The sequence below is a fragment of the Rutidosis leptorrhynchoides genome, chromosome 11 (assembly GCF_046630445.1).
Source record: "Rutidosis leptorrhynchoides isolate AG116_Rl617_1_P2 chromosome 11, CSIRO_AGI_Rlap_v1, whole genome shotgun sequence".
NCBI lineage: Eukaryota > Viridiplantae > Streptophyta > Magnoliopsida > Asterales > Asteraceae > Rutidosis > Rutidosis leptorrhynchoides.
The window spans coordinates 103550740-103561262 of NC_092343.1; positions in this window are offsets into that span (position 1 = coordinate 103550740).

A 10523-nucleotide genomic window follows, 5' to 3' on the forward strand; every position below is an offset into this window, starting at 1 on the left:
TAGGTTAAAGCTTTATATTCAAGTGCTCATAACGGATGTATGATTTTACTGTTTTGAACGAAATCTCATGGTCTAACAAACGATAAACGATTTATTAAACCTGGAGATTCACTCAACAATTTTGTTGACCGTTTTCATGTTTTAACTCAGGTACTTAGAGGTATATGCTTTCGCTACTTTTATGACTACTTGCTTGGTTGCATACACTGGATTGTAGTCCAGCAAGATTTTTTGTCACGACAATTACATTCGCATTGAAACTATTTACTTTAAATAATGCTTGGGATTATTTACTTTTGTCATTAATGTCAACTGATTTGAATTACTTTACATTTAATGACAACGTCTTTTGAAATTAATGCGAATGTTTTTCGAAAAACGTCTCATATAGAGGGTGTGAGCGTTAACTGTGGGACCGGAGGTTAATACACCGTTAGTGGATTCCGAAGGGGCGTAACACATGCCAATCTTTTTCCTATATGTTGAAAGGTGACGCTAGGGTTTGGTTTGATTCTCTTCTCAAAGACTCAGTCTCTAGTTTCGATGATCTCAAACGAAAATTTGAATCTAAGTTCAGTCAACAGATGCGGCACAAGAAAAACCATGTGGCCGGCCATAGCATAAGACAAAGAGACAATGAAGGAACCAGAGCCTTTCTAATTAGATATACCAATGAAACCCAACAGATCCCAGACTTTCCAGAATCTCAGAGAATACCAGGGTTATTATATGGGTCAAAGGTTCATCACCTCATTGAGCACATGAGCAAAGATCTCACCTCAACATATGAAGCCCTTTAAAACAAAGCATACATATGGTTAGCTGCCAAAGAAACGGCAAGAACCTTTGTCCAAGACAAACCACCTACACAAAGGGAATGAAAGGTCAGATCGAAGAGGGGAAAATAATGGAAAAAGGGATGACAAGAATAAGTTTGGGCCATACCAAAGAGACTCCGGAGATGGAATACTGGGGACACTCATAAAACTCCCAAGAGAAATCCTAGCCACATAGAAAGTGGCCAACCATTTCAAAGCTCTAGGAAGATTCTCAAGCAAAGGAAAACCAAGAGACATGAGCAGGTTTTGCGACTTCCACAATGACTACGGCCACGAAACAAACGAGTACTTTAATCTCAAAACAGCAATCAAAGAAGCAGTCCGATCCGAAAAACTGTCCCACCTCATCAAGGGGATACGAAATCCGAAGAAGGAAAAACCAGATGACCCAGGAAATGAAGAAAAGAAACAACAGATGGACAAAGCCATCTTCGCAATTGACTCGTATCAACCCTACAAGAAAAGGGGCAGCAGTTATAGAATCATGGAGTGGGATGAAGTCTTCTTCTCAACACTGGATACTATTACTCCATCAGACCTTCCGATCATAATAAGTGGAAAATTTTACAATAGACGAGTTCACATGATATATTTCGACGGAGAAAACGCTTGCGTTGTCATGTACGAACATTGCTTCGCTCAACTCAGCCCAACTATCAGAACTTGCCTATCACCAACCCGAGCTCCCTTGGTAGGATTTTCTGGGGAGAACCGCCATTCTTAAGGACATAAACGCTTAATCTTGCCATAATACGATCTACTTCCCCGCACAATATCTTGCTAGGAAGAGTAGCCATGCAAAAAATGGGAATAAAAGTGTCAACGATACACCAACTTATGAAATTTCACACTTCCGAGGAGATAGAGACGCTTGCTTCCACATACGATAAGGAAAAATTCTTACTCGCCATGAAAAAGTCAATGGCAGAACCCAGGGGATGCATCATGAAAACATCCATGGGAGAAATACCAAGAGGTAAGACAACCATCAACTTTATGTTTCGAAGACAACAAAACAGTAGAGGAAGTAACCTGATTTCCACCACAAAGGCGACACCTCAGAAACTTCCAAAAACAACCACGAACAAACCTGCGGGGGAATACGAAGACGAGGTGGGAATTACCTCACCAAATTCGCAACCCCCGGCGAAGCACCGTCCAGGCAGGAGCGGACCAGTGTGTCAAATCAAAACAAGGAATGGGGCTGAAAACAGAGCACTATCTGATGGTTTGAGGCTTGCAAGGGAAATAGAAACCCGCCACTTCTATGCCCCAGCTGATGCACAAGCCATAGAGAATCACGGAGAAATGAACAACCCAATCAATGAGAATGACGAGAAAAGGAAACCTATCCCACATTACTAAAGGAACAATGGTTGTTCAGAGATTCTATCATTAGAATCCAATCTACGCTTATGATTATTTTGTAGTTGAAGTGAATGTAAAATGTAGTTGAAGTCTATAAACTTCCTACAAAGAGAACTTAATACACTTCCTACACGTTTTGATAAATGTTTGTCACATCTCATCGAATCCAACCTGTAGAGAAAATATTACGAAGTGTACTGATAGTTAAAGCTAAGGGGTATAAAATACTATCAAATTTTACAAGAAAATACTATAAAATACGATACAATTTTACACAAGATATTTATTTATTTAGAGAATGGATATACTTAAACCTTGCTACAACACTTATAGGCAGTGTACCTAATCGTACAGTAGTGTAGTTTTTAGTAAGTTCGGTTCGTTCCACAGGGAAAATCTTTAAACAAAGCTTAACGCTATATTAGTTTTATTTTATAAAAATACAAATATATATAAGTAATATTATTATTATAAAGGGGGGTTTTTACCGTTTAATGACCGGTTTGTCGATTTTAAAACTTTAGTCGCAGTTAAAACCAAAATTAAAAATAAATACAAGACTTAATGTAAAGTAAATAACGATAATGAAATTGTGATAAATAAAAGTGCGATAAAATAAACTTGCGATAATTAAAAAGTACAATAATTAAAAGTGCAATTAAATACAATAACAATAAATAAAAGTGCGATAATTAGAAGTGCAATTAAATATAAAATAAAGGAAATTAAATATGAAATAAAAGAATTATGCTTATTTAAACTTCTGTAATCATGATGTTTGACGTGTTGATTTTAGTTTTATGCCCATGGGTTAATTGTCCTTTGTCATGGATTATTTAATATGTCCGTCTGGTTTTTGTCCATAACAGTCCATCAGTCATAAATATAAAGTGCGAGTGTCCTCGTCAAATTATCCTTATACCCGAAGTTAAATATTCCAACTAATTGGGGACTTAAACTGTAACAAGATTTTAATACTTTGTTTAATAATTACACCAGGATGTCGACTGAGTGTAATCCAAGGTTTTAATACTTTGTTAACAATTATGCCAAGTGTCCTTGTACATAATTTCACCCATGTTTTAATAATTCTAGTGGCTATTAATCCATTCCCGTGTCCGGTTAAATGAACGATTATTCGTACATATAAATATCCCGCCCATCGTGTCCGATTGAGTGTATATGGTTATTTATAGGGACGTCCAATTGTAAATCTTTATATTAAAATTAACAAACTATCATTTAGTTAAACAAATATAAAGCCCATTAATAGCCCATAGTCTAATTTCCACAAGTGTCGTTCTTTTGTCCAAACCCCAATTATGGTACAAAGCCCAATTACCCAATTTTAATAATTAGCCCAACCTCATGATTACTTCGTTTTAAATAAGCATAATAATAACTTAGCTACGAGACATTAAATTAAAAAGGTTGAACATAACTTACAATGATTAAAAATAGCGTAGCGTTACACGGACAGAATTTCAACTTACACCCTTACAACATTCGCTAACATACCCTTATTATTAGAAATAAAATTAAAATTAAAATTAAAATATAAATATAAATATTTACATATAGATATAGAGAGAGTGATATTTTTGGATATTTTGATCGATCAAACTGCGTTTGCTTTTATAGGCAGTTTCATTTTTTTGGGGCTCCACGACTCGCGCCCTTTTTGCTCTTCAAACTCCGCGAGTCGCGGAGTTTGTAATTACAGCTCACCCAACTTTGGCTCTTTGTTTACCGACGGTTTATTATATTATATAATATATAAATAATTATAAGAATTATTTAAATATTATATTATATTTATGTGCATAGTTGACTTGTAATTTTTAGTCCATTGCGTCGAGCGTTGATAGTTGACTCTGGTCCCGGTTTCGGATTTTTGAACGTTCTTGCGTACAATTTAATATCTTGTACTTTGCGTTTTGAATCTTGTACTCTTGTAATTTTGAGACGTTTCTTATCAATAATTGGAACCTCTTTGATTGTATTTTGTACTTTTGAGCTTTTTGGTCTTTTGCGTCTTCAATTCGTCGAATCTGTCTTTTGTCTTCACCTTTTATTATTTAAATGAATATTACTTGTAAATAGAACAATTGCAACTAAAAGCTTATCTTTCTTGAGGAATAATGCTATGAAATATATATTCGTTTTTAGCATTATCAAATATTCTCACACTTGAGCGTTGCTTGTCCTCAAGCAATATAGTCTTGAAATACAAGAATCACTTCTTTATTCTTCACACTTTATACATCAGTGATTTCTTTACGGCGGTATAAACAATGGTAGTAACGATATGGTTTACAGTCCCACATGACTATAAAAATTTAGATCCTTTAAGAAATTAGATCTTTATGAAAACATTTGATCTTTTTGAAAATTCAATCTAGCTTTTACCCTAGATAAGTTTTCCGGAATAACCCTTCACCGGTGTTTGCAAAATATTTTTGTGGGTTTGGTGGGTTTCAGATTTGAAAATTTTAGCTCAAAACTTGTGGTTTTGTGTCACCCACTTGCTAACCTTGTATTGGGAAAGCAACACGTCCAGTATACTTGCTCCGTATATTACCTTTCGGTAAACTACCTTCCGGTTGTAAAGGAAAGCGTTTGAACAAGCAACTGTTAAGGCAATGTCCCCTGACATGCTTTTAATTATGGTCTATAACGTGTCGGACGCAATTACTATCCTTGGTAGGAGCAATAGTAAAGCTCACGCTTATGATTTTTCGGTCTGGAACAAGGTCGTGTCTTTGACCATGATATGCAACCACCGTTCTTACGGTTGACACCCGATTTGGTTCAGGTGACCTAATGAATTCTAGGTGAATTCCTAGAATTTTACGTTCAATGGTAATGAACACATTGAAAATGGGTTTTCAGAAAACAAATCGGTTTGTAATTTTGATCAAAATATTTTCTCGTTCAAGCTCGAGTTTAGATATCATTGAATTCCATGAGTTTGTAATTCTCAATCTTTAAGGTCAATCTCTAGGATTGAGTAATATCAGTCTTAAAAGCTGATTTTTGATCTTTAAAGGAGATTATCCTTTCTGGGGATCTGATTTATTAGTCTTATCAAGCTAATTTGCACGGTGCCCCCCATTGTACGAGACAGATCCTCTCATGGTTAGGATAAGTCTGACCACTTGGCGACCCTGTTTGATGCTGAGGTCCGTGGATTTCTTGCTGATTTTAGTGATGACTTTTCTAGGTTTTTCGTCAACCTACAGCTGGTCTGAACGACAACTTCATGACCTAAATCAAGAAGCGCTTGTTTTTTTCGGAAGACTTTACTTCCTTTAAATGATGGATTTAATTCATCGTGTATATCCATCTTTCTTTCAAATATATTACAGTAAATCGGGTAAAACTGTTTAGTTTAGTCCAAAGCAAAAGTATCTTCAATTATTTGTTACAGAAATATGTGATATATGTTTAAGATAACTTGGTAATTTTTCCTACACTTGGCTTTTATTTTCCTTTTTATTGTCCTCTATTCCATTTTAAATGAATTTTAACATTTTGGTTTGTTTCTCAATTTATGTCCTTTCTGAGGTAACAATAATTTCGGTGTTAACACCTAGTTTTATCGTTCATAAATATGTATAAACATGATTTTGAGTTCATTTAATTGAATATTTTGAAAAATTTTACTAGAATTGGGTAGTCAGTATATAAGACTAGGGCTGTTCTTTATTATCAGAGAGCACTAGATTCTAATACAACTACTTCTTTACTAATATTTTTAATGGTAACCAAGTGTATAAAGTAAAAATTTTAAAAATTCGAAAGAATTTAACCCCTTTCCACACTTAAGATCTGGCAATGCCCTCATTTGCAAGAAATCAGTAACAATTTAAATTATTGAGGGTGATTAGCGTAGAAATGATTAAATTTTACCAAAGTTTTCAAACATATTTGTGTTTGTTTGCTGAATGATAAATGGTGCATATCATTTGTTCATTCCGTCTTGTTGTTATATCACATTTATTTTGCATCTTGTCGTCAAAATTAGTTGCTTTTGCTGAACTTAATGTCAGTCTTTGAAAATGCGTTGTTTTACCCTGTTGTGTACATAAGATAAACTGCAAACATATATACATATTTTTGAAGTTTGGTATATTACCCCACATTCAAAAATTATTAAAATCTAATAAAAAATTAGAAAATTATAAAAACTATTACAATATTAACATAAGTATTAAATGTATCAACATTACAAATTATAAAATAAATAAAACTAAGTAAACTAGGGATGATACTGATACCAGTAGGGGTTCCATGCATACCCATATGTGTTATAAAATGCTTCGACTGGGTTATACGTAGGATACGGTGGTTGGATCTCTATAGACCAGGGAGGAAATACGGGCGATGGAGTAGGAATATAGTTTCTACCTACATGTTGGCAATAAGCTATGATTTGGTTTTGATGAACTTGCCAATCTTCAAATGCTCGATGTCTAGCATTTTCATACTCTTGTGAAGCTATAAACCTTTGCATTTCTGTCACTTCATTTCCTCCTCCCACATTACCTGGCTGTTGGTTTCTCTCAACCTGTGGATGTCTACCATGGTATTGTACTGCGGCGTTATTTCGCCTCTTCAAAACCTTCGCACCATGGTATACATTTAAACCTATTGTATCGCGGGGTTCTGGTTCTTCGACTAATAATCCCCCCGACTTATATCCACATTGAGATACTCAGCAATTAGTGTAATAAATATACCACCTCCTATTATACTGTGCTGTCTCATTCCCCTAACCATAGCTGATAAATAATAACCCACACAATACGGTATACTTACAGCGCTTTGTGGGTCTCGAATACACATATGGTAAAACAAATCCTGTTCATTTACCTTTTCCTTATTCTTACCTCTTTGTGTAATCGAATTAGCTAAAAACCTATGAATTACTCTTAACTCTACTCTATCTATATCCAAATAAGAGTAATTTCCCCCTTTAAATCGGTGATGGCTAGTCATTTGACTCCATACACCATGCGTATCAAAATTTTCATCAATTTTCCTACCGTTCAATATCAACCCTCTACAATCAGCAGATGCTAACTCCTCAGGTGTATATATACGTAAGGCCTGAGCCATGTCTAGTAGAGACATGTGGCGCATCGAACTTCCTAACAAAAATCTAATAAAAGATCGATAAGTTAAACTAGCTACCCGATCATTTATTTCTATACTATACAATAATTCTTCACACCATACTTTATATACAGGTCTACGCATGCTGAATAATCGTACCCAATCGTTAAAAGTAGAATTACCATACCTCTGTGTAAGTAATTCTCTAATTGGCTCGGCTAATTCTACAGCTTCTAACGGTGCCCATTCTATTACCCTGGGTACTTCAACAGCTTTAGAATGAAGAGTATGCAAGCCCCTTTGGTATTTTGGATAATCTATCCAAAGTCTGTCAAATCTCAAGTTCGGTTGCAAATCTTCCAAGTGCATATCAGAAAATGTCATAACTGGATGATGTATATCTTGTTTATAGTAGTTATCAACCTCCTGTTGTTCCGCATTCTCAGCAGGAGCATTGCGAGCTTGGGATGAAGATTCACCCCTTTCAGTCTGCAAAACACATCAAACACAATTTTTGTGCATCCAAATATGCATTAGTGTCAGCAAAATCATCAATCAAAATAATTACAATTACATGTCCAATTTATATCAAACTTATGCTCATTTTCATATTTTTATCAAATCTACACTTTTTCAAATAAGCATATACGAAAATGTTCACCAAGTTCATAAGCATTCAACTCAAATAACATGTCAAAATAATCATTACTAGCATTTAAACAAGTTTCAAATGGCATTATTTCTCAAAAATCAAGTTCATGAATTTTAGACTTGAAAAAGTCCACTTTAATTCTCAAAATCATGTTTAGGCTCAAAGTTTGGATCATTTAACTACCTAAACATGTTACACTACTTAATTTAGCAACAATTCATGACAAAAATCGGCCATAACCTGTTTATATCAAAAAGCCCCAAATTGCTCAAGAACACAAACCCTAGATTACTCAAAATTTGAAGTTTAAGGCTTCTATTCATGTTAAATAGCATCAATCTAGGTTATACAAGCATAATACATAAGCAATTTAAGCATAATTATGCTAAAAACATCAAAATCGAACTGGGGAAAAAATTGCTCAAGAACACCAATTTTCGGATTAAATGGTGTTAGGTGTAGAAATTTACCGTTTTCCTTGAGTAATTCCTTGATAGCATCCTTCTTAACATGATTTTAGTAAAAGATTTGATGAAAAACGGCTAAAAATTACGAAATTGAGAGTGTTTTTTCGTATATTTTCAGGTTTTTTTCGCAGTTTGGAGTGTGGGTGGTGTGGACTGATCAGTTCTGGCCGTTTTATTTTTTTCTGTATTTTGGTCTCTCCGCGAGTCGCGGTGCCTTTTTTTTTTATAAATCATAACTTATAAAACAAATATAAAATAAATTTAAAATTTTGTTTTCCTTTGTTTTAGGACGAGGTCGTTTCGGATCGATGTCCTAGTCCGTCCTTCGACAAAATTTTAAAATTTGTCTTTTTGTAGCGATTGTTTTAAAAGCTAAGATTTTTGGGTTTTTTTTTAATGTTTTTGGCATACTTTAATTCAATAAGTTTAAAAATAATGATAATAAAAGTTCTCGTCCCTCCCTCGGGTAAAGCAATTTCGGTTCAAAGACCTAGTCTTCAACTTACGATGAATTTTAAAAATCATATTTTTAACTTAGCGAAATAAAGTAAATTTTTGTTTTTAAATTCACACCAAACTTAAATTTAAAATGCATAAAATTAAAAATTCACACCAAACTTAATTAAAAATTCATATTATAAATTCACACCAAACTTATATTTAATTTTGTTGTTATACATACAAACTTATATTAAAAATATTAAAATTTTTCAAATATTGACAAACTTAAATATATTGATCTTACAAAGTTCACAATATTAATTTAAGATTTATATAATTAATTTTAAAAACATGGTAAAAATAAAATTAAAAATCTTTTTGGCTTTTATCCCACTTTAATCAATCAAATATTATCAAAAATATGCGCCCCTCTTTTCGGTAAAGTAATTTCGGTTCCATGACCTAATTTAACTCATGACGAATTTTTGAAATATTTTGGGTTGATTGATTAAAGATATTTAAACCTTAAGAATAAACGTTAAATTTCGCAGTGATATAATAAATTTTTGTATGATATCAATAATTTCGGTCGCCAAACCTAATTTTATTCAATACCAATTTAATACTTTATAGCGAACAAATTAGCGTTTATTATTAAAAGGTTAAAAATAAAAATAAAAAAAAATAAAAACTGTACAGACTTACCTGTGAGATAGTATTCTTAGTGATACGATCTATCCCACTCATAAGATAGTCGGTTTAATTAGTTTTCCATAGCTACATAGGCGTAACCTCGAGCATTCAGTGTTTTTTCTTCTAAACATATGAACGGTCCGTCTCTGCATAAAGTAACAAATTCGGTGTTTGAATAGGTTTGATTATTTGAACATTTACCTCCATGTGACCATTTTCTGCATTTGTGACATCTTTCTAGGTGTCGTGCTCTTCTTTTAGCTGCGGATTTTGATTTTCCTTTACCAAATTGTAACTTATTATCTTCGCATCTAGATTCTTTTCTTACTCCGTCCAATCTTTCTCTGATTACTGATACTATTTCACTCGGAAGTGTGTCATTATTAAGTTTAGTGATCAAAGCGTGTAGCATTAGACCATGGTTTAGTTCACAGGCAGTCTTCATTTCGTAAAAACCTAAAAAAATAAAAATTCAGAATGGGGGGAGAAGACTAGTTCTTTAGGGTCTGCTAGGGAAAGACCATTCGGGTTCCATTTTCGAGAACTACACGAAAACAGAAAATCTAACTCTAACAGAAATACATATTATCCTTTAAAAGACTTGATTCTCCCCACACTTAGTTAGCTGTGGTATCGAAATTGTGATTAACTTCATTGTCAACTTCCATTGGACTATCTATATAATGTTTTACTCTGTGACCATTAACCTTAAATTCAATCCCATTTGAATTTATTAATTCTATCGTTCCGTATGGGAAAACTCTTTTGACTATGAATGGTCCAGACCATCTTGATTTCAATTTTCCAGGAAATAGCTTGAATCGTGAATTGAAAAGAAGAACTCTGTCTCCTTCTTTAAATTCTTTTAAACTTCTGATTCTTTTATCATGCCATTTCTTCGTTCTTTCCTTATAGATTAACGAATTTTCGTATGCTTCATGTCTT